Below are 26,059 nucleotides of genomic sequence, written 5' to 3'. Positions count from 1 at the left end.
TCTGGTTCACAATACAAAAAGGTTTATTTACAGAAAAATAAAAAGCGTTTGCAAAGGTGCCTGCAAGTCTCCTCCCAAGTGGCTCGAGTACAATAGCAAAGAACATCATTCAAACAATACCTTTTATACATTCTACTCCTCGGAACTCCCCCCTTCCTGCTCATTCATTTATATCATTTCTTTCATCATTCCATATTCTAAAGGGTCAACTTGACAATTTCTTGAGAGGCCACGATCTCTTATTTGGTTTTTACTGGTGCCTTTTGTCTGAGCAGGTGGCTTCCTATCTAACTTGTACGTAGGCTCCTGTAAACAGCTTGGAATAACAAAAGTTATCTTGTCCTGCTTACTGAACACATTTTGTGGTTAGCAAAAGCACAGTACCATTACACATTCTAAGACAGAATATAATGGCTTATACATTTAACATTGGAAAAGAATACAAAAGTAAAATTCTAACATTTTATAAAAGAGTAACTTAATATCATTTCCTTCAAAGATGAAGAAATATAAGGGGGGAAGGGTATCCGGGGGCTGGGGGTGGACTCTAATATTTCTTTTTTTTATTTAGATGTACATGTACTATGTTTGTATTATTTGCATTTAAATTATTATTATTTTTAAAAGAAAGCAAAAATAGAGGCAGAGAGAGAGTGCAATGCTCAAAACCACACATGGCTTCTTTTCAAAGGAGAAGAAAAATATTGGAAATGTGGTCTTTTCCCTTTTTTTTAAAGGGCCCTAAACACGTTTTGTCCCCTTCTTTGGCAGAAAATAATCACCACCTAATAATTATTTAATAGTAGGAAAGACCTCCTGCAGTTGGTGAATATGCATAAGTTGTTTTGAAGATTAGCAATTAGCAATGGCTTGTAGACTTCCTCCGTCTCACCTTACGAATCCTCGTGTCTTGGCCATGCTTGGGAATTTTTAAAAAGGTGCAGTGGATAACAGTTATGCCTGCAAGGAAGACACGTATAGAGTCCTTTCACTAGGATTACTTGGGATTTGAACAGGTAAACTAGACATGGACAATTAGAATGGAGAACAAATTGGGAGAAAAAGAGGACACAGCAGCTGTTTAATTTTGCTGATGTCTGCAATGAATGGAAAGTAATCAAGGAAAGTGTGTTTTATCAGGGCAATCTGGTCATCCCAAATATGGGATGGCGCATACCGCTTCTGCTTTCGCCTGTCAGCCCCAATCCAGGAGCCTTCACAGGCAGTCACTTTCATGACAAACTATTTTTGGGTTAAATTTATATTGACTGACAGAGAAATAAAAGGAGACTACTATTTCAATATAGCAGTAGCATTAGCAATTAGACTTATATACTGCTTCATAGGGCTTTCAGCCCTCTCTAAGCAGTTTACAGAGTCAGCATATTGCCCCCAACAACAATCCGGGTCCTCATTTTACCCACCTCGGAAGGATGGAAGGCTGAGTCAACCCTGAGCCAGTCAGATTTGAACAGCTGAACTGCAGAACTGCAGTAGCTGAAGTAGCCTGCAGTGCTGCATTTAACCACTGCGCCACCTCGGCTCTTTTTTAGACATAACCTTTCTGGGACTTGAACTTGGGCTACTTACATATTAGATAAATGTATTAACCTCTAAAGGTTAATTGGCACCCTCCTCCGGGTGCCATCTACCAGCCAATGCCACCTGGCTATTACCCAGGGGAGGGCCTTCTCTGTGGCAGCTCCGGCCCTCTGGAATGAACTCCCCGCAGGGATTCGGACCCTCACCTCTCTCCAGGCCTTCCGAAAAGCCGTCAAAACCTGGCTTTGCTGGCAGGCCTGGTGGTGATGAGTTCCCTCCCCTCTCAACATGTATGGTTGTGCGACTGTTGTCTACTTTTATTATTTGTATTTTGTCTTTTATGTTCCCCCTTCTTTCCCCCTTGAATTGTTCGCTGCCCTGAGTCCTCCCGGAGAAGGGCGGCATACAAATAATAAAATACGAATACGAATACGAAAGGGATGCGGTGGCTCAATGGATAAGATGTTGAGTTTGTCAATCAGAAAGATTGGCAGTTTGGTGGTTCAAATCCCTAGTGCCGCGTAACGGAGTGAGCTCCCGTTACTTATCCCAACTTCTGCCAACCTAGCAGTTTAAAAGCACATAAAAATGCAATTAGAAAAATAGGAACCACCTTTGGTGGGAAGGTAAACAGTGTTCTATGTGCCTTCGGCATTTAGTCATGCCAGCCACATGACCATGGAGACATCTTCGGACAGTACTGGCTGTTCGGCTTAGAAACGGAGATGAGCACTGCACCTAGAGCCGGAAACGACTAGCACACATGTGCGTGGGAACCTTTACCTTTATTGACCTCTAAGCCATGGGCTCTCCTTGCTTTGTTAGCTATACCAGGGGAGATATCAAGGAAAGACCCAACCTAGAAATAAGGAGGAATTTCCTGACAGTGAGAGCAATTAATCAGTGGAACATCTTGCCTATTTAAATCTGGAGAGGTTCAGATTTGTTTACAACTCCTTGTTTTGATTCCGACAGATGTCAAAAACAGAAAGTCAGGTAAGTTGACTGTATAATACCAGCTATATTTCATTCATTAAAGACAGTTAAGTAGTTTGCACTGTTATTTGATAGCTATCATAGTTTATCAGGTACTGATGAATATCAAATACCATCAGTTGTCAAATCAAGAACCGTGGTGGAGCAGTAGTTACAATACGGTATTAATTCTGCTGACTGCCAGGAGTTCGATCCTGACCGGCTCAAGGTTGACTTAGCCTTCCATTCTTTTGAGGTTGGCAAAATGAGGATCCATTTTTTGGGGGGGGGGTGTGTGTGCAATATGCTGACTGTGTAAACCATTTAGAGAGGACTGTAAAGCACTGTGAAGCAATATACAAGTCTAATAGACATAATACATAGCTATTGCTATGGCATCTTCTCCAGAATTTGATATCAATATTAATCAAAAATACATTTCACACAGGGGTGGGTTCTGGCAGTCACTACTACTGGTTCACTCGTGAGCACGCTGTGCACGCATGCTTGATGCACCCTGTGCGTGGTTGCGTAGAGCAGTGATCCCCAACCCCCGGTCCGTGGACCGGTGCCGGGCCGTGGAGTACCTGGCACCGGGCCGCGCAGCGGCCGGGGGCCATGATCGCTGCAGCGGCCGGGTGCCATGATTGCTGCAGCGGCCGGCCGATTCCTGAAAAAAACCTAAGAGCGCCTGCGCAGCTACGTAGGGCTAGCGTAGACAGCGCTAGTAGCGTAGCCTTGCGTAGGCGCAGTTTGTGCTACGCTATCTACGCTAGCCATACTGAACTGCGCCTGCGCAAGGCTACGCTACTAGTGCTGGTCATCGACGCGCTCAGCGGGCCACGGTAAAATTATCAAAGGCTGACTGGTCCGCGGCGATAAAAAGGTTGGGGACCACTGGCGTAGAGCAATAAAAAACAAGATGGCAGTGCCTATGTCGCTGCTGGGAGAACCGGTTCAGGGGCATGGCAGTCCTGGGTAGCTGCCGGTTCCAGTGACCCAGGCTGCCAAGCTATTACCGGTTCGGCCAAACCAGTTGAAACCCATCACTGATTTCACATCAAAATCCAAGTTCCTAAGTTTAGGAAGATAAATTCATTCTTCTCTATGTGGACAAACTGTGTAATAAATTAACACACTAACATTTTAGTTTAGCAAGTACAAGTCTGTGTTGCATTCCTACTTTTTAAAGACATTCTCTGTACATAAGCTGGATGCCATTTTACAGCGTCGAGTTGATATTCCTTAAAGATTCTGTCATTGTTTTGTTTCTATAGGTGTCATTGCCAATTCTTTTAGGCAGAAGAAACAGGCTCTTGACAAATGTATATTTGTTCATCTGTTAATGAATGTTGCCATAGTGAAGTAAATAAACAAAGCCTCTGAACAAAAAAACATATATTATTTTATTTCCCTCCCTCTGCAGTACTATTGTCCACAGATGTCTTAATAAAGCATTGCAGAGCAGCAATCTTAGTATTATTCTAGACAGGCTGGCATTAAAGTTCTCCTTCCACAGAAATAAATTGATACCTGTGGCCACTGTTTGCATGGGTAAAAGCATTGCAAAATTGATTTGGTTGGCGTTCTACGTTTCTTTGAAAAGGTTGTATGGGTGCAGAGTTACAAAACGTGCTCGACTAAAGCCGCGGTGCAGTTCACTCACACCCTTTTGTGATCGCAATTAAGAGTTGTTTCTCTATGTTTTGTCTCCTTGCTAGTGTAATACAGATGGAAAGGAACAGAAAACTGCCATGATCTGCAATTAAATGAACTGCCTGTTCATTTAATTGCTGGGAGCATGAATGCAAGCATGCTGTTTTCCGTTGCCTTTCCATTGTCTTCCCTTGTTACATTTTAGGCCTGCCGTACAGATGAGAGCCTGGCTGTGTACATGCAACAACACTAAACATTGCTGGCATTCAACAAGAAAAATGAGTAGCAGCTGTAGCTGTGCATATTTGAATTCACAACTATCCTGACAAGCTACAGTTTGTTAATATCATAGGAAAAAGTCCAGAGGGTCACTTTTCAGAACTTGCCTTCCGCCACATTTTAGTTAATCAATCAATTAATTAGTATCAATAGCACTTATATACCTCTTCATAGAGCCCTTCTAAGCTCAAAGCAGTTTAGGGAGTCAGCATATTGCCCCCAACAATCTAACTCCTTATTTTACTGACCTCGGAAGGATGGAAGGCTGAGTCAACCTTGAACCATTCAGAATCGAACTCCTGGAGTAATCTGTGAGTTAGAGCCTGCAGTACTGCATTCTACTGTGCCACCACAGCTGAGTTAATTAATTTCTATAATTCCCCATCTCAGTCAATGGCAGCTTACAATTCAAAAAGCAAAAATGTAGTACAATTAGACATACTAAAAACATTTTAATACAATAAAAATACTAAAGACATCCAGATTAAATGTACATAGGAGCAAGATACTTGGCCAGAATGACCAAATAACAGAAGAACAGAATGGGAAGGGGCCTTGGAGGCCCCTTCTAATCCAAGCCCCCATCCCCAACCCTATACCATTTCAGACAAGCAGTTTTCCAAACTTTTCTAAAAAAATTCCTGTGTTGGACCATCTAAAACATCTGGAGGCAAGTTGTTCCAGAGATTAATTATTCTAACTGTCAATAAATTCCTCCTTAGTTCCAGATTGCTTCTATCCTTGATTAATTTTCACCCATTGCTTCTGTATTAGCAATAGAAATAGCACTTAGATTTATATACTGCTTCACAGTGCTTTACAGACCTCTTACGGTGTTAGCTTATTGCCCTCAACAATCTGGGGCCTCAGAAGAATGGAAGAGTTAGTCAACCTTGAGCCTGGTGAGATTCGAATTGTCAAACTGCTGGCAGCCAATGATCAGCAGAAGTAGCCTGCAATAATGCACTCTAACCACTGTGCCACCATGGCTATTATCTGTATTGTCTTCTGGTCCTCACCAGCTGATACTCTTCAAGCATGCCCATTCTGCTCGACCTTATTGAATGCATGGAGACTCTTGGAAAAAGGCGATCCTTTATATCTCTTTACACTTTAGATCTCGCTCAGTTCTTTTCTCTAAGCAAAATGGTGCTGTGCCATTTCATGTAGGCATTCTACATTTAGGCAAGAAAAACAAAATGCACAGGTACAGCATAGGTGGTACCTTGCTCAATAGTAGTGACTGTGAGAGGGATCTTGGAGTCCTAGTGGACAACCATTTAAATATGAGCCAGCCGTGTGCAGCAGCTGCCAAAAAAGCCAACACAGTTCTAGGCTGCATAAATAGAAGGCTAGAATCAAGATCATGTGACATGTTAATACTACTTTATAATGCCTTGGTAAGGCCACACTTGGAATACTGCATCCAGTTTTGGTCACCACATTGTAAAAAGATGTGGAGACTCTAGAAATAGTACAGAGAAGAGCAACAAAGATGATTTGGGGACTGGAGGCTAAAACATAAAGAATGGTTGCTGGAATTGGGTATGTCTAGTTTTGTGAAAAAAAGGACTAGGGATGACATGATAGCAATGTTCTCATATCTCAGGGGCTGCCACAAAGAAGAGGGAGTCAAGCTCTTCTCCAAAGCACCTGAGGGTAGGACAAGAAGCAATGGGTGGAAACTAATCAAGGAGAGAAGCAACTTAGAACTAAGGAGAAATTTCCTGACAGTTAAAAAAATGAACCAGTGGAACAACTCGTGAACCGACAAATGCACGCATGACAAAAGCATGGCGACAAAACCGTGGAGCTAAAACCGTGACGTCATCAACGCGCCGACAACAGCGCGCCGACAGAAGTACGATGTAAGTTAAGGTAAGGCTTAGGGTCAGGGTCAGGTTTAGGGTTAGGTTTAGGGTTAGAGCATGCTTCTGTCGGTGCGCTGTTGTCAGCACACTTCAGCACTCATTCGTCGGCGCAGTTTAGAACTCGCGGTTTTGTCACCACGGTTTCGTCGGGCGCGCTTTTGTCGGTCAACCTTTTGTCGGTGAATCGAACAACTTGCCTCTATAAGTTGTAAATGCTCCAACACTGAACATTTTTAAGAAGATGTTGAACAACCGTTTGTCTGAAGTAGTGTAGGGTTTCCTGCCTAAGCAGGAGGTTAGACTAGAAGACCTCCAAGGTCCCTTCCATTTCTATTATTCTATTCTATTCTATTTGGTCTTAGCAAATTGCTTATGACTTCATCCCATCTTGGCCAATCCATAATACAATGCAGTCTCTCCCCCCCCCCCCCATCATTATCCTTGAAGGCTTTTCTTACCTTAAAGAAAAAGAAGGGTCTAGCCTCTTCTATCTCATTCTATCTCTCTTCCTTTCTCGGGTTTCTGATCTTGGATTCCATTGATACCATATCTTCAAGGGCAAACTCTACAGCATTGTTCTAATCTCAAGCTGTTTCAATAGCTTTTCATGAAAATCTATGCTTGCTACAAAGGACATTATCTTTCTACATCCTCATTGAAAAGCCTACCAATTTAATGTCTTGGAAATAAAGCATTGGAAAAAAAGACAATTCTCCTACAATTCCTTAAAGGGCAGCATTGACCCCCTAATACTCCCATGCTGTAAGAATGAATAGGTGTCATACAACTCTTTGCATATAAATCTGAAAGAGTAGTATCAACAAAGTTTTTGCAAATCAAATTTCACTCCTGCTTCATATCCTCTTTTCCTTTCCTTTGCAGATCAGAACTATTTGATTTATGCATAAAGTTTATTAAAATTAGTTTGTACAAAATGGCTGGTAAGAGGAGGAGAAAATAATCTTTAAAAAAAGATTATGAAGTTCCAAAGGAAATCCTTAGTTTCAGTCATAACCGTATCTTCACTGTTGCTCTTATTAAAATTTTAGATGAAGTGGTACCAGCTCAGCTATATGTGCATAAAAACTGGGGCAATGCATACATAATTTTTTTGAGAAATTGGGAATACTTCTACTTTAAGTGAGGCATATAACAGGGGAAACTATCTTATTTATTTTATTTATTTGTTTCGTTTGTCAAGCATGTACAAGATAACAAGTATAGGTATGAACCAGAGGTGGGTTCCTACCAGTTCACACCTATTCGGTAGAACCGGTTCGTCAAATCTACCGAACCGGTTAGAAGAGGTTCCACCAGTGGACCCGGAAAGCAGGCCACACCTACAGAAGAGGTTCCAAACTTTTTTGAAACCCACCACTGGTCCTTGGATATGATTATTCTACACTATCAAGCTCATATTTATGAAACTCAGTGCCTCTGTGAAAGGTAAGGATGACTACTGCGTTTGTGGTTCAATCAGAACATTGTGTGTGTTGAAGTTGTTTTAACGCAAACCAAAGGTGCCTTTTAAAAAACAAGTTTACATCCTATTCTTATGCATGCCAGTGCTGTGTGTGAGGTAATTTAAGGTGGTTCTGACAAGTGTCGTCAACATCTTCATATCCGGTCACATGGGTGGCAAGCCACTCCCATCCTGTCACATGGGCGGAAAGCCACTCCCACAAAGGAGGCCACACCCACAGAGTAGATTCAAACAATTTTTGAAACCCACCACTGGTATGAACATAAACATGAACAAAGGAAGTAAATACAGATAAATGGGGACAGTAAGTCGGAGACAGTAGGCATGGTGATGCCCTTATGCACGCCTCCTTTATGGACTTCTTAGGACTGGGATGAGATCCATGGTAGACAGTTTGAGGTTGAAGCTGTGAGGATTAGAGGATGTAACAAGGGAGTCGGGTAGAGCATTCCAGGCATTGACCATTCTGTTGCTGAAGTCATATTTTCTGCAATCAAGTTTGGAGCGGTTTACCTTGAGTTTGCATCGATTGTTTGCCTATGTATTATTGTGGTTGAAGCTGAAGAAGTTGTTGACAGGGAAGATGCTGTAGCAGACAATTTTGTGTACTATGCTTAGATCAGATCGCAGGCAGTGCAGATCCAGATTGTCCAAACCCAAAATCTCAAGCCTGGTGGCATAAGGGATTTTATTGTGAGTAGAGGAAAGAAGAACTCTTCTCGTGAAACACTTCTGAACACGCTCATCATGTTAATGTCTGATATACAGTGTGGGTTCCAGACTGATGAGCTGTATTCAAGAATTGGTCTGGCAAAGGTTTTGTATGCCCTAGTATCTTATTCATGAAGAGATTGCTTAACAGAATTGGAGCATATGACTGAGATAACCCAATGAAGTCTAGCTAAGAGGATGAAGATGAGAACAGACATTAAGGTTGGACATTGTTGGGGACCTTTAGGGACCCAAATCCAGAAAGACACCTCTGCAAAATCCACTGATTGGTCAAAATCTCCTTAATCTCACAATACATTGACTGTCTCAACCATAGTTTCAACTGGGAAACTGTGAGCATCCTAGATCAAGCCAAACCCAAAAATGCTCAGGAATTCCTGGAAGTTTCACATTCAGACAAATCAGCCATCAACAGACACATAGACACCATTCAAAAGAGATAATAAAAAAGCTAATAAGGAAACAAAGAGTCCAGAAAGCATCCTTTCCAACAGCGTGCACCCAGATAAGCATGGAATAACACCAGACAAACAATGAAGCAGAAAGTAATACTTCTTAGTCAAGGAACTACTAGGAAGAAAACCACACCTCCCTTAACACTGGCAGAGCAAGCCACTGTATATAAATAAGGAGCAAACCCCACATTCACTAATACTAATGTGCTAATTAGTTGGGTAATGAAATTTTCTCCAAATAAACAGCCAACCTCAAAGAGCTCCACCCTTGAATTTTCATTTGTTTTTCTGTATTAATCCCAGCAGGCAGGCAGGCAGGCAGGCAGGCAGGCAGGCAGGCAGGCAGGCAGGCAGGAAGGAAGGAAGGAAGGAAGGAAGGAAGGAAGGAAGGAAGGAAGGAAGGAAGGAAACCTGTACTAGCCTTTTCTCCTACCAGATTTTCTCCTTCTTAATGGATCCTGAAACTGAGATAAGATAAAGGAAAGTAAGAAGCAAAAAATAAATTGGGACATTTTGACTGTGTTGTCCCAAGGCAGGCTCAGATACTCGGAGAAATAAAAATGTTATTATACAGCCTAATTTCCAGTGATTATTCATTGGGGGGAAAACAGAGAAGACTAATTGAAAGGAATGTAAATATAATATAAATTTTATAATGTTATTTTGAATAATTGATTCAATTTGGATGCTGATCTGATTTGATCATTTGATCCAAGTCTTGAGTTTGAAGGATCAAATCAGGCCAATTCAGTAGGCCGACTAAAATGCATGATCTCCAGGTTTTTGTGTAATATATTTATGTAATTTTATTCCATGTTTTAAAGTTTTATTAATAATTACGAGTCTATGCATTTTTTGCTATTGTGCTTTCTGGCTATAGAAATTTTTCACACAAGGTTTGATTTGATTTGATATTTTTAAATAATGCCAACCAGACACTGTGGCTCCAAAAAATATGTCAGAAAAGGATAATGCAGTAAATTGTCCTAAATTAAGAAAGATGATGGTCTTTAGTCACTTCTATGTTTCTTTGTCTTAGCTGCTGAGTTTTTTTAATATTCTTTTCATGCAATCCATCCAGTGGGTACTCAGGTACTCAGTACCTGGCTCAATAGTAGTAACCAGTGGTGAAATTCAATTATTTTTACTACTGGTTCTGTGGACGTGGCTTGATGGGCATGGCAGGGAAGGATACTGCAAACTCTGCATTCCCACCCCACTCCTGGGGGAAGGATATTGCAAAATCTCCATTCCCACTCCACTCTGGGGCCAGCCAGAGGTGGAATTTGCCGGTTCTCTGAGCTACTCAAAATTTCCGCTATCGGTTCTCCAGGACCTGTCAGAACCTGCTGAATTTCATCAGGTAGTAACTGTGAGAGGACTCCAAGTTGTTGGATAACCATTTGTCTGAAGTGGTGTTGGGTTTCCTACCTGAGCAGGGGGTTGGACTAGAAGACCTCCAAGATCCCTTCCAACTTCTTCTATTTAAACCCCTTCCCTCCTTTTTTCTTTCTGTTTTCTTAACAGCCAGAAAATAAGAGGGAACGCAAAACCTGAGGAAATTCTGAACAAATGCTTCCTATTAAAACCACAAACTTTACCTTATGACAATGGGTTGGATTATATTAGCGTATATTATTTTACAAGAGAAAATAGACTCCCTTTAGGCTTTCTGTGGTAGGTAACAGGCGGAGACAGCCAGTGTGAAAACTAGGCAGCATGATTTATGCCTTATTAATATACATACATGCACAAAATATTTTTTAACATATTTCTTTCTTATCACAGTGTGCCAATTCGTTCACATGCTCAAAGAATAAGTAGCAGCACCTCAGCTCAAAACGTAAAGAGCTTTAATTGCAGTGTGTTAGATGTTCTCCAACTAAGTGCCAATTAGCAAACATGATATGATTTATGATGAATTGATAGGCAGTCATGGCCCTTGATCAAAACATTGCCCAGTAATTTACGACAGCTATCAGTTTTGAATACCCACAAAGAGTGTTGTATCTTAGCCCCTTCACTGTTTGACAAAACACTTTTTTTTTTTTTTTTTGCTATAGTTGGTACCTCAACAACTACAATTGGTTTGCTCTTCAATTCACCTCAATGACATCAAATGGTCCAAAAAAAGAGTTAGGCTTTCTTTTATTTTGTTTGGGCTAATTATAAATTTGCAAAAGTGAAGAATGCAGCCTTTAAGAGTAGACTTTATATAGATGTCAGTGCAACAGATATATGGTTTAACAAATACAGTTATTTAAAATGTTAAGAGTACCATATTTTTCGGACTGTAAGATGCATCAGACTATAAGATACACCTAAATTTACAGGAGGAAAAAATAGTTTTTGGCCACATTGCGTTTTCACACTCCCCAGTCCCCAGAAGCACTCTGCAGAACTCTGCACGTTTTTGGCAAAAACGGACCCATTTTGGGGCTTCCAAGCCCTCCGCGTATCGCACTTTTGCCTTCCCAGGCCCCCAGAAGCACTCTGCAGTGCTCCGCATGGCCCATTTTCACCAAAAACGGGCATGTTTTTGGCAAAAACATGCCCGTTCTTGGACTCCCAAGCCCTCTGCGTGTCACTTTTTGCCTTCCCAGGCCCCCAGAAGCATTCTGCTGTGCTCCACACAGGGCAAAAATGTGACGCACAGACGCCTATGGGGGCCAAAAATGCCCTTGTTTGATCTATAAGACACACCTAAATTTTCTCCCACTTTTAAGGGAGGGGAGATGCATCTTATAGTCCAAAAAATACGGTAGTTTTCCATTTTCAGGTCTTGCAAAGCACACAAAAACTGGCATCCAAGGATGGTCCAAGGGGCATTTCTGTGGTGCCACACAAGAGGAGGAGATTTTATTCCTGCTACTTTGAAAGTCCTGGGGACAAATATAATTTCCCAAACCCTACATGAGTCTCAGAACCTTATAAGATCTTATGTTCTTTTTTTCTCTTTTTGGTAGGTTGCTCCATTTAAAGTTCCTTTCAAGTATTTTTATGGAACAGTTCTCCATATCCAACACAGCCAGATCTGAAGTACAAAACTCTGGATAGTTAATAAGTAGCTGGCAGTAGGAATCAAGAGTTTTCTGGGGAGTTAATTTTCGGTCTCTTTTTTCCTATCTTTTCCTAGAAGTCTTCATTTCTGCAATTCAGGCACAGTCCCCTCTTTGAAAGTAGCCCTCTCAGAAATGGAAGGTCCAGTGGTGGGATTCAAATAATTTAACAAACGGTTCTCTGCCCTGATGACCAGCTGGGAAGGCGGGGATCAGTGGTCATGTGACTGGGACTGAGTGGCCAACTCAACATCACTCAGGTCGATGGGCGCTTCGCCTTAGCTGTTACAATGTAAAAAGGGTTAACTGGAGAGGCAGTTTCTGTAAGCAGGGCAATAAAGATTAGGCTAGAAACAACACCAGAATGTTTCCTTCCTGCCTTCTTTACAGGATTAGCTCTGTAAAGTGTGTCCGTGGGGGGGGGGGGAACAAAATGAGATTTCTTCCAACAACCGGTTCTCCGAGCTGCTTAGAAAGTTAAGAACCAGTTCTTCTGAATAGGTGCGAACTGACTGAATCCCACCACTGGGAAGATCAGACCACAGTTAGGTCCTACCACATATCAGCTTATGTTATGCTTGGTCATTTTAACTCTTTTAATTATATCCATGCAGAATGGTCTAATTTCTGCATGAATGATATTATTCCAATGATTAAGCGTGAGGGAAGGAGAAGATCGTTTTCCCTCATCCTTCCCTCATGCTGGCCACCCCATTGCCCATTTCTCCATTGCAGCACAGCACCCAGGATTCACTTTGATTGGGTGGGTGGGTGTAATTTAACAACCGGTTCACCCAGGGATAGGTTGGCTGTTGTCTCCAAGGGGGGTCAGAACAGACAGTTATGTATTTGAATGTATTTAATGTATGGCATATTGCACATGGACTTGCATTATATATTAACATTTCACCTAGATTAATAAAACACAATCAAATATAAATGCTAAAAAGATCTATATTCAAATACCAACGTCTAGGCCAAAATTGTGCGTGCGTGCGTTGTCGCATACACACGCGTGCCCACTCAATCCTCCCCGCCCACTGCACATGTGCGCATGACCTCTCCCCAGGCTCTGGAGGCTTTCCTGAAGCCTGGGGCGGGTGAAAATGGCTTCCCCCAGCCCCCTGGAGGCCCTCCGGAAGCTGGAAATGGATCATTTCCAAACTTCCGGTTGGGCTGTAGGGGCTGTTTTTCACCCTCCCCAGACTTCAGGAAAGCCTCCGGAGGATGAGGAGGGCGAAAGCCGGCCCCAATGGGCCAACCCAAAAAATCAGCTGGCTTGTGCCAGAGCTGACGGCTGCGTGCCACCAAATATGGCTCCACATGCCACCTGTGGCACATATGCCATAGGCTTGCCATCACGGGGCTAGGCCTTCTAACCATTGAAGCCCATTTGCCTCCTCATGATGCATCCGGGATAGTGTGACAGCATGAATTATACGAACTAGCAACTGTTGGCAGTCAGACTGCTCTTTAGACTTCCCTGACTCTCAAAATAACTGGCAACAAAAACAAAAAAATGGACATTTTTTTTTTCTGAAAAAGGTTTTTATTTTCCATTTTTTCATTTTCATACACTCACATATATACTGTACATAGCCGGAGCCATACAACATTAAACAATAATCGCAGCAATTCCTCTTGACAACAATACCCCCCAAAATAGCAACCCAATATACCTCTTCCACTCTCCGTACACCTCTTTCTTCCACCCCCCTCCAACTTTCTATCCTCCCTCCATCATCCCCCTCTGCCCTACTTCCCCTCCCCCTCTACCACTCCTCTCTCCCGATCCACTCCCTCCCTTCCTTCTCACCCTCCCTCCCATCCTCTCTCCCGCCCTCTCTACCCCTCTTTCTTCTATCCCTCTCCTCCTCCCCTTGGTGTACTTCCACTATATATCAATGTACTTAACTTATCCTATTTTTACAGAGAAATTAAAGAAAAACAGTATACATGTGAAGTCGCATTACATTGAAATCTAACCCCACCTAGTATATATCCCTCCCTCCCTCCCCCACCCTCCCCCCAACACCCCACCTCCCTCCCCCCCTTCCCAGAGCCCCTACACGGTATAGATTTTTAGCAAACACAGTCTAAAATATATTGAGAAAAAAGAAATAAAGAAAAAAAGGGTTAATAACATCTCTACATTAAGCAGTTAGACTTATATACCGCTTCATAGGGCTTTCAGCCCTCTCTAAGCAGTTTACAGAGTCAGCATATTGCCCCCAACAATCTGGGTCCTCATTTTACCCACCTCGGAAGGATGGAAGGCTGAGTCAACCTTGAGCCGGTGAGATTTGAACAGCCGAACTGCAGAACTACAGTCAGCTGAAGTAGCCTGCAGTGCTGCATTTAACCACTGCGCCACCTCGGCTCTTAGCTTCTTCTTGCTATGCTAACTTTGAACAGTTTAAATCATCCCTGATCTTTTCTTCTTTAAGAAGAAAAAATGGACATTTTCAGGTCCAAATGACAAGAGAGATTGGGAATATTATTATGTGTTTGGAAATTGTACTTGATGCTTGTAATTCTCTTTCTACTGCTTTGGGATCATTTTCATTCTATGACTATTAGATCATATGAGTTCAGAAAATTGAAAGCGAAAATGGGATATATTAAAATAAGATTGATTCTACTTTTTATTTTATTGTTCAAGCTCAGTGACATTTGCAGGCGTGGGCATCAAAAGAGGCAAGATAAAAGACACGGCACCTCAAAGCAAGACTCATGTAATGTGATGCCTGTACACATTACATGTGTGGGAAGTGAGGAGCGAGGCTTGAGTTGTATTGCTGTATTCCACTATATCGGGATATAGTCTCCAACCTCCACTGGGCCATGGCCCACTGTTGGGCCATGGCCTATTCGAAACTGGGCTGTGTGATCGGTGGGCTGGCACATATGCACGGGTATGCGCACAGCTCAACTTACACGAGGTGCAGACCACAGCTGAACTTGTGCTCGTTGAGCTGCCCTCACATATGCGCACGTATGCATGCCATCCTGCTGCTCAGGCAAATTGAGCTGTATCTGTATGCAACAACCCACCACTCATGTGGCCCGGTTCCCCTCCACCCTCCACATCAGGCCACCATGCCACAAAGTTTGGGGACCACTGCACTATACTACCCTGTTTCCCCCCCAAAATAAAACCTCCCAGGATAATAACCTGTTGTGGCCCAGCAGGAGCCGTTGGAGCTGCCACCAGACTCCGACAGCAAGGGGCCCTATGAGTCGGCTCTGGGGGATGTGGAGGACCCTGGACAGGGTTCCGACTCCGAGCAGGGCGCAGAGAGGCTGGTTGGCCACCAGGAGGCATCTGAGCCTTGGACCAGTGGGGAGGAGACAAGGGAGAGTGAGCCGGACGGCAGCAGTGAGTTGTTCCTGGATGCACGGCACAGAAGAGCTCATAGGTGTCAGGAACAGTTGTGCAGTTACAGGAGGTAATTGCACTCAGCTGGTGGTCATTAGGCTCCTCTCCAGACTATAAAAAGACTGCTTGTGCACACGCCCCTCTTGCAGAAGTCCATGCAGGAATCAATGTCGGAGAACATTATGGTGAGCTTGGCAGGCTGGATTGCTGCCAAGCCTTATCTGTGCTGGATTGCTGCCAAGGCTTGTCTGTGCTGGTTTGCTGCCAAGGACCTGTCTGTCTGTTAATTAAATGCCATAACTTATCTTTGGCTCTGAGTGTGTGTTGGTGGGGGACGAGGGAGGTCAGAACAATAACCCCAGGTGGGCTTTTGAGCGCATGCGCTAGAATAAGCTCCCCCCTGAAAATAAGCCCTCCTCTAAAATATTTGAATGCATGTGCAGCCGGTCCCTGCCATTTCCAGGGGGAGGGGAGAGACATTCCTTGTGCACTTGCCATTTACATGGAATGGCCTTGCGGAAACTGCTCCCGCAAACCCTAGCTACTGTGCCTCCTCTCTTAGTAGCGGGCACAAAAAGAGCGGCAGGCCCAGCGATGCTAGGAGTGGCAAGAGTGTGCCAGAAACAGAGACAGAACTTTCGGCCCTCTCTGGATCAGCTGATCTGCGGGCCGAGGTTAAGGGGCCTCCTGCACCTCAAAAATAATAAGACCTCCCCGAAAATAAGGCCAAGCGCTTATTTTGGGGGTCAAAAGAAAATAAGGCTCTGTCTTATTTTTAGGCAAACATGTTATTGTCTCCTTTGACACTCTCCTTGGTGACCTCTTCCCAACATAATCAGATGTTTTATTTTTGTTTCAATTTTTTTTTTCTCTTTACATTCACATGATTGTTTTTTTTTCTTTAAATTTATCATTCTGCATTTATTATTTCATTGAATAGGTTATAATATATGGTTTGGGTTGCTTTATCCCTTCCTCCTTTTGTAACACCACCTCATTTTCCCTTTCTTTTCTCCCTCCCTCCCTTCTCTACTTTCTTCCTTCCCCCTCTCCTTCCCCTTCCTTCTTCCCTTACCTTTCTCCTACTCCTACTCTTCCTTCTCTTTCTCTCCATTTTCTCCCCCTCTCCTTACCGCTTTCTTCTTTCCCCCGTCTTCCTTTCATTCCCTCCTCCTCCTCTCTCCCTTTCTTTTTCTATTGTTGTTGGTGTATATTTCAAAACTCAGTTTATGTTTCCTTGGGATGGTATTTCCGCCAACACAAATATAATTTAGTATCATTTCTTATTCCCTCACCTTCGCTAGTCTACCCTAGGTATATTCCCCCCTCTTTATAACTCGCTCTTGAATATATACTTATATATTTAATATTTTCTTTTCTGTTTTCCCCTTCCCCACCCCCCCTTTCCATTTAATAGTGCAACGTCTCAGATGTTTTAATTGGTCTCCATAGCCAGGGGTGGGTTTCAAACCGTTCGCGGCGGTTCCCGCAAACCGGTTGGTCGGCGAACCCGGAAGTAAGTAACTTCCGGGAACAGCGAAGGGCCTACCCGCCCGCCCGCGCTCCTTACCGGTCTTTGAAGGCTTCTGTGCTTCCACGCAGGCGCATGGCACATACAGCGCCTGCGCGATTCTCCACGAGCAGCTGGATGGCACATACAGCGCCTGCGCGAGTCTCTGCGAGCAGCTGGAGCATCGCGCAGGCACTAAGACGAGGACGCCGCCGGCCCCGTTCCAATCATACCGATTGGAACGGGATTAGCAACCCACCACTGTCCATAGCCATATGAGTCTGAAACCTGCAGATCAAATCAATGCTGCCTGATTACTGCTCAGGTTTCTCTCACAAAAGGACTTGGTTTGCTCTACATTTCTGTTCATGGTTCCTTGACATCTTTGTGTGCATAAGATCCTATAATCATAGTAGTTGCTCAGGGATGGGAGGGAGGGAGGGAAGGGAGGGAGGGAGGACAAAATAAATCTTTAAAAACGTATTTTATCAGAACTGACTTCCTTTTGGCAAATCTCTCCCTATTTACACCTCTATGAAGCATGCTGCAGCCTCTTAACCAATACAGAAAGTGTTAAACCTGCAAAAAAAAAAGAACATTGCTATGAAAGAATAGTAGCTTTTCATTATATAGATGGGTAGATACGTTAGATATTCAAAGTCATATTCAAGTGGTTTCAAAGAATAGTAATTTATACAGCTGAATATGTCTGGATTGAATGTAGGAACAGATCAAACAAAAAGTTATAAAATAGGAATTATAGGTAATAAAGATCTTCTTGCCGCTCAGATGTTCTGTTGGCTCATATGTATAATTAAATGATATGAGGGCAGGGGAAAACTAAAAAAGTGATTAAATTGGTTATCATTTATGAGTCTTCTATCAAATGATGTCCAACCTCTCTTTCTTTCTCTTCCTCTCTCTCTTTTAATCATCCATCTATTTATCTGCATAATATTATTCTAACAAATTGATTTTTTCCCCCAAATTGAAATTTATGATTAAATATACATATAGGAGGGCTACTTAAATAAATGTCTACTCTTTCTCCCCCATGTCTGTGTTAAGCTCTTAGATATCCTGTTATTCTGCTATGGTTTTTGAGAGGGTCTGAGAAAGTTCAGGAACAGTTTTAGGGGTCTTGCCAAGAAAACACAAACTATCGAAGAATGTGGCAGAACCTGGGGGTAGAGTCAAAAGCGGAATCAGCCTAGTATCTCTTTGTAATGACAGATAGACTAAGTCTAGCCTCCCTTGAATGCCATTGTTCTTCATCTAGCACCAGAATTGTTAGTTGAGTAGATTCCTGTGCATAGGCATGAGCAATAATAAATCACTTCAATTGAGACTTCAACTGTAGTCCTGATTTTCCATGCCTGACACAAATATTAAGACTTGGCTTTTTGGGGGGTTGCTTTCAGTTAAAGTTTATTTACACTGATTTGTAACATGCATACCAGTAGTCCTCAAGATACGACTGGTCCAGTGGTGGGATTCAAATAATTTAACAGCCAGTTCTCTGCTCTAATGACCAGCTGGGTAGGCGTGGCTTGATAGTCATGTGACTGGGTGGGTGTGGCCAACTCAACCTCACTCAGGTCGATGGGCGCTTTGCCTTAGCTGTTTCAATGTGAACCGGAGAGGCAATTTCTATAGGAAGGGCAATAAAGATTAGGCTAGAAACAACACCAGAATGTTTCCTTCCTGCCTTCCTTCCTTACAGGATTAGCCCTGTAAAGTGGAAAAAAACAAAATAAGATTTCTTCCAACAACTGGTTCTCCAAGCTCCTTAGAAAGTTAACAACCGGTTCTCCCGAATAGGTGCGGGCTGGCTGAATCTCACCACTGGAGTGGTCCCTTAACAACCTTTTGAAGTTATGACAGTTCCACCAAAAGCTACCTATGACTGCATTTTGAAGTTACACCACCCCTTATTCTTAGGACCAACCACCCCGGTGCTGCAGAGTTACACCCAGTGGTGGGATTCAAATAATTTAACAATGATTTCTCTGCCCTGATGACCAGCTGGATAGGCATGGCTCAGTGGTCATGTGACTGGGTGGGCATGGCCAACTCAACGTTACTCACATCAATGGGCGCTTTTCCTTAGCTGTTACAATGTAATAAGGGTTAACCGGAGAGGCAGTTTCTGTAAGCAGGGCAATAAAGAATTAGCCCTGTAAAGTGGGAAAAAAACAAAACAAAATGAGGTTTCTTCCAACAACCAGTTCTCCGAACTGCATTGAAGTTAACAACTGGGTCTCCTGAATAGATACAAACTGGCTGAATCCCACCACTGGTTACACCCCACTCCAATCTCACTGAGCACTTGCAGTTCTTCGGCCAGCTCCCAACCTGGGGCCATCCAGCCATCCAAGGCACTCTAGAGGGGTAGCTGTAGGCCTTGACATACTGCCCATCAAGGGGACTTGCAAGACTCGTCCTGCTCCTCAACCAGCTCCAGGATCCAACTTTCCATTTTTTGCATAGGCAGCCAGCTGATGCAATGCCAAGCTCTGCTCTCTTAGAGAGTCTTGTCTGCTATTCTGCAAGCAGGTGCTATTCTGGAAATTTCGTAGTGCAGGGGTAAGAAATTAGTTTTCTCAAGGGGCCACATGAGATCCTGTGACTGTTTTGGAGAGCCATCAGCGCCACCACCAACATTACCCCAACCCCCACCAATGCCCCATATCGATGCTGCCAATGCCCCTGCTGCTGATGCCCCTATTAGAGCCTGCCAGCAGCCAGTGGGGCTGGTGGCAGACTCAAAAGTGAGGAGGTTGGGGAGGAACATGGGCCAGTCCTGGAGTCTGGGGAAGGCTCTGATGAGGGCTCTGTGTCAGAGGCAGAAAGGGGGCCGGGGCCGTCCAACAGTTATCAGCTACCTTCGGAGTTGGATATCGGTGGGGCAGAAGAACCACTGGAGCCTGTTACCGATGTGCACATGCACAGAGCTGCCAGGAGAAGGGAACAGTTAAGGAACAAGGGCCAACTCAGGAGTAAAGGCACAGGTGAGTGGTGAATGGCCCCTCCCATAGGGAATAAAGAGGAGCGAAAGGGGAGGGGAGTTTGCAGGAGACAATCAGTTTAATTAATTAGTGTGAAGATGTGTTCAGGACTCTCATAGACTCCTTGTCAAGTGTTTTCTCATACAGTGTTGCGTTTGGAAGATATCAGCCTGGCAGCTCTCCAAGCCTGATGAGGTCTGTGGTTGTAAATTCACCCTTGAAAGACTTTTCTGAGACTTGGCTGGATGTGAATGAGAGGAATTCACATGAGCTTAATAAAAAGGGGACAAGGAGTCTTTTAAAGACGAGGAGTGAGGACGCAACAGAGTCTGCTTTGTGATTTTGTGATGCCTAGGTCAGATAAGCCCCATGACCAACACTGGAAGCTAGACAGGATGTAGGACAGAGGTGGGTTGTTCCCAGATTGGCCGAACCAGTAGTAGCAGTGGTGGGAGCCTCTGCCCACCTGCCTGGACAATTCTGCGCATGCACAGAAGAGTTGCATGTGAGCGCACCCGAACCAGTAGTAACAAAAATTGGCAACCCGCTGCTGATATAGGAGATGACCCTGATGAGTCCAAGGGAGGGGTCAAGTGCATCATCTTCGTCGTGTCTCTTTGTGCCCACAAGAGATCTAAGTCCACCTTGAATTCCACTGACTTTCTCCCCTTTCCCTATATTCCCTATATTTTATCTTTTCTAATGTAAGCGTAACACTTGTGTCAGCATCATAGCCTGCTAATATTCTTTTAGGTACTGTTCATTTCTGGTGCTTACAAATCTGAGGTAGGTTGCTATTTTTTACTACCGGTTCGGGTGTGCTCCCCCGCGCGTGCAATGCTTCTGCGTATGCGCAGAAACGTCCGGGCAGGTGGGCAGAGCGGGAGCCATTTTCCATATCCTAGAACCTGGACAACATGTCCTGGACAGCAAACAGGTACCCAAAACAAAGCCTTTCTTGCTATCTAGATGACCACCATCTCTAGCAGTCTTAAGAAAAAAGAAGAGCAAAAACAGATAATTCTGCCTGATTGATTTTACCTGGCGAATCCGTAGCACCCAGACGTTATTCTAGCAAATGATGAATTAAGCTCAAGGTTTGCATCGAAAGGCTCTGAAATCGCACGAGCTCACCAAAGGCTGTGTTGCCTCAATGACCTCTAGGCTGGCAAGCATTCTTCTTGCCAGGGGCTCTTGTCCAAAGCAATTTGTTAGAGCCTTCTTGCCTCTCCTTGGCTCATTGGGTTCCCAAAGCCAGGAGGCACTTCAAAAAAAAAATGGTTTCATTGCCTGTCAACTTTTCATGCAGTGTGTTGCTTTTACCTCCAAAGAAATAAGCACATTTTGAATTGATCAAGACATGATGCATCCATGTGCCCCATCTGGAAAAGACTGTGCAAAGTGAATGCCTAATTTCTCCCCCATCCTTAATTTTATGAAATATCAGTCTGGCATGGGATGTAGGTACTAAATCTTTCTTTCTTCCTTCCTTCCTTCCTTCCTTCCTTCCTTCCTTCCTTCCTTCCTTCCTTCTTTCCTTCCTCCTTTGTTTCCTTCTTTGTTTCCTTCTCTGTTTCCTTCCTTGCTCCCCTTCTGTACCCTTCCCTTCTCCTCTCCTCCCCCGCTTTACTCCTTCTTCTGCCTCTCCCCTCCTCTCTCCTTCTCTCTTACTCCCACTCCATGTGCTCTACATTCAGAATATGTATGTATGTATGTATGTATGTATGTATGTATGTATGTATGTATATGTATATGTATATGTATATGTATATGTATATGTATATGTATATGTATATGTATATGTATATGTATATGTATATGTATATGTATATGTATATGTATATGTATATGTATATGTATATGTATATGTATATGTATGTGTATGTATATATGTTTGTGTGTGTGTATATGCATAGATAGATAGATAGATAGATAGATAGATAGATAGATAGATAGATAGATAGATAGATAGATAGATAGATAGATAGAAAGAAAGAAAGAAAGAAAGAAAGAAAGAAAGAAAGAAAGAAAGAAAGAAAGAAAGAAAGAAGTCTCTTTGTTTGGGCCATATAAAAATTCTTTAGAGCTTTAGGAATACAGTGTCCTCTGGTCTTTTCTATAAACACCAATGCACACCTGAACTCAGCAATAGAGATATATCAAAAGAAACATAATCTTCCATAGAAAATGACTATAGAGGTAAATTACAGGTTTTGAGCATGGACAGCATAATAGCGCCTGAGATTGATCAACAAGTACATTATTTCACAAACATGCAAATTTCTAATACTTTTGATTTAGGATAAGGTTTTTCAGAGAAAATTGGTTCTGTAGCCTAGATGAGGATGAGGATGAAACAGAAACAAGCACTACATTTTTAGAAGCCCTTAAATTATTTGGCAAGCTTTGGGTAGACCTTTGACAAGGTAAGAATATCTACCAGACTCAATTCCGCGCAGGGGAACAGTGTTAGGTAAGCTCCCCATTGGGAGAGCGAGTACGTTCAGAGAAGCTTGTGAGAGTTGTGTTGGAGGACACACAAACCAGCATACAGAGACACTGCAGTTTAAATATGGTTTTACTTTTGTGGAAATAGAAGTATCAGAGTCCATCAAACAGTCCAAGTCATACACAGATAAGACAATCATTCATCAATGTCTTTCAGTTAAGAGATAATCCAAATAACATAGTCCAGTATCATATAAACACAAAGTTTGCTAACAGTTACAAAACTTACAATAGCTCACGGCACTTTCTAACAGCCAGCTTCCAAAACACTCAGATCAGATCAGCCCAGCATCTAACAAACAGAGAGCTAACAGTCGCTCTGGCTCCCTCTTATGGCCGATTGAGGAAAACAGCAACCAATCACATTTTACAGTATGATTTAAAGAAACAGGTACAACATTATTACATGATTTATATATTGCCAACCCAACCATTAGAATTATATTCCTAACACATGGGATTGAAACTGGGAAGGCAAAATCGCTTGTAAATACTTCAGAGACAGTAAAAGAAGAAAAAAAGAAGAAGTTCGCTAACTCAAAAACAGTCAGACAGGCAGGAAGGATGAATGAACATTTTATGTTTATGTTACAGGTATTTCGGCTGACATGTTCTATGAATCTCTAGCCGTCTCTCTCTCTCTCTTTCTGGAAAACAGCATCAAAAACTTCTTGCAACCTATACAGGAGCATTAATGAAAATGCTGGTGTCCCGTCCCCCCCCCTGCTTGCTGTAAAAGTTTTAACAGTATATGTCAGGTTTTTCAATGGCCCGAGATTAGTATTCAGGAGGTGCAGGGAAATTCAGATGCACAGTATCTATCATGTTGAAAATGTGATTTAAAATCTTTAGATGGGGTAATTAGCTTGGGAGGAGAGTCAATTGACAGTTAAACAGCAGTTTATTCTTAATGGGAAGGTTTTGAAGAAGGAAAAAAAAAAACCTCTACTTGTCCTGCTTAGAAGCAATCATGAAAAGTATGCAAATTGCATGTTATGGTCCTATTCCTCCATTCTAGGGAATTTTTAAAATCTGTATATGGAGTAGAAAACAGGCAAGATCATCTACTATTATGAAGATCAACTTAATGGAGCCTCTCCTGATAAGATCTTTTCACAGCAACGTTGTTGAAGAGCTGTTGGAAGAAATGTCCCTTCTGGGTTCACTTCCAAGTGAGGAAAACGATACTGGAAACATGGAAAGATGCTTGAAAAGATGATTTTAATGGTGGACAGCATCACATGGTTTGAGGTCTTGGGGAAAAAAGGTGATCACATGCTTCAAGATGTTGGGTGAAGAAGAAAAAGAAGGAGCTTTCTGAGAGTTCCTGAATTTTTTTATACTCTCTGTTCGGCCCCACCTCTCTGTTTCCTGTCCCTGTGTCAGAAATGTATTCTGATTGGTTGTCAGACTCCCATGGGGCCATGCAGGGTCAACTCTTTAGGTTGTGCTTTGAGTCCAAGTTTGGTCGAGCACTGCTTCTTGTGGTGAGTTTCTGTGGAAGGCTAATCCCACCTTTGTTATGTAGAGTAGACTAGCTCAGGCTTTCTTTAATGGTCCATTGACAAAGTTGAGGGCTATAAAGAGTGAGTCTGTTTCCTGCCTACAAACATGTTTCTACATTTCTTATCCAGGGAAATATAATATTCTGCCTTTTCAATATTTCCCAGGGGATTTCATTTTTCTAGGAGTGGGGTGGGTGCTAACTTCCTGCAGAGCGAAATGTGGAGCATTGATCTTTGTGAATGTCAGTATGAAACGTCAGTATCAACTAACCTGCACTTGTGGGAAGTTATTATCCAGCCCTCTCCCAGAAAAATGAAATATCCTAGGAAATATTGAAAAGGCAGAATATTTCTCTGGGTGTGAAAAGAAAGAAACATGTTTTAAAAGGCAGAATAGTTGCCTGTAGCTTCCTGCCCATCCCCACTGTTAATGGGCCATTAAGACAGCCAAGCTAGTCCACTTTACATAATAAAGACTTCACCAGCAGCTACAGGAAAGCATGATAATATTGGCGCTTTACTCAACTGACCACATGGCATCTGAGAACTCATCCATACCTGGATTCCAAGCACAGCCTAAAGAGTAGCCCCTGCATGGCCCCATGGGAGTCTGACAACCAATCAGAATACATTTCTTACACAGGAACAGGAAACAGAGAGGTGGGACTAAACTGGTTATAAAAAGCCTAGCAAGCCCCTCCTTCAGCCCTTCTCTTCTTCTCCACCAACATTGAAGCATGTGATCACCTTTTCTGTTCAGGGCTCAAGCCATGTGGCCCTGTCCAACAATAAACCATCTTTCCAAGCAGCCTCCATGTCTCCAGTGTCTTTTCCCCCACTTGGAGCCGACCCCAGAAGGACATTTCTTTCATTACACTTTTTCCAGAATGACATGGGGATCGGCTCTTGATTACCCACTTATCCAGGGGTGTTTCCTTTTTCCTCACTGCTCCCAAGCCATTAGAAATAATTCATGTAAGCCAGCAAATGCACCCTCATAAATGCAGGAATTTAAATATAAAAAAATACCTTTGGTGAAGCTGCCAATCCAACCTCTGTTTGAAGAGATTCAGTGAAGGAGAGATTTCTAAGTCCCCCGGTAATTGATTCTACTGTCAATCTGTTTTTACTGTCAGGTTGAGCATTTTCTACTCTTTTATTCAGCTGGGATTTATCTTTCTGTACCTTAAGGACATTAATTATGCCCTACACAAGTGTCACACCCCTTTTAGTATACAAAAAATAATAATAATTCTTCAGCCTTTTCTTGTAACATTCCAATCTCTTCTAAGTTCTAGTTTCCAGCCCTATATTATATTTACAGTTATGTTCTGCATCTCTTCCAATTTCTCATTTAAAAAACAAACAAACATGTTGTCCAAAACTGGTTGCAGTACTCTCTGAAGTAGGGTCTGGAATGGAGTATAGCAGTGGTCTCCAACCTTGGCGACTTTAAGACTTGTGGACTTCAACTCCCAGAGTTCCTCAGCCAGCTGGCTGAGGAACTCTGGGAGTTGTAGGCCACAGGTCTTAAAGTTGCCAAGGTTGGAGACCACTGGAGTATAGGACAGTGTGATGGCTAACCTTTTCCTCCTCGAGTGCTGAAATCCCCTCACAAGCACCAACACCCCTGTCGCAGTGGCTCAAAACAGTAAGAACAATACATCAACAATCAAAATTGCTGTCTTTCACACGGCACGCTATTGCGTGGCATTTTCTTCAAGGATACAAGCTGTCCCAGCTCTTCCTTCAAGCCATGAAGGTATATGATGAAGACGCCCAAGCCCAGAGCTGTACATGGTGGCATTCCACCCGATGCCTCATCCCAGTTTTGACGAGAAACCATTTGGATGGCAGACTCCATTTTGAAGATCCAGACACTTTGAGTCTGAATTCCGAGTCATTGTGGCTCCACTAATAGTGAAGATGTCATGCCTCTACCCAACTAGCATACTAATCAGTCTGACAGCTCAAGTTGTCAACACGCATTTTTGATAGAAAATGCCTTTTGAAACATTCTATTCATATTTCAAGAAACGCAGTCTCTTTTCTTAGCTTGAATATAAGGCACAGCATTAGCACTCCAAAGTCCTTATC

The sequence above is a fragment of the Thamnophis sirtalis genome, unplaced genomic scaffold (assembly GCF_051295495.1).
Source record: "Thamnophis sirtalis isolate CommonGarterSnake01/CBP01778 unplaced genomic scaffold, rThaSir2_p1.2 scaffold_7, whole genome shotgun sequence".
NCBI classification, from domain to species: Eukaryota; Metazoa; Chordata; class Lepidosauria; order Squamata; family Natricidae; genus Thamnophis; species Thamnophis sirtalis.
The sequence above is the reverse complement of the archived record's forward strand: the minus strand, read 5'-3'. Positions refer to the sequence as shown.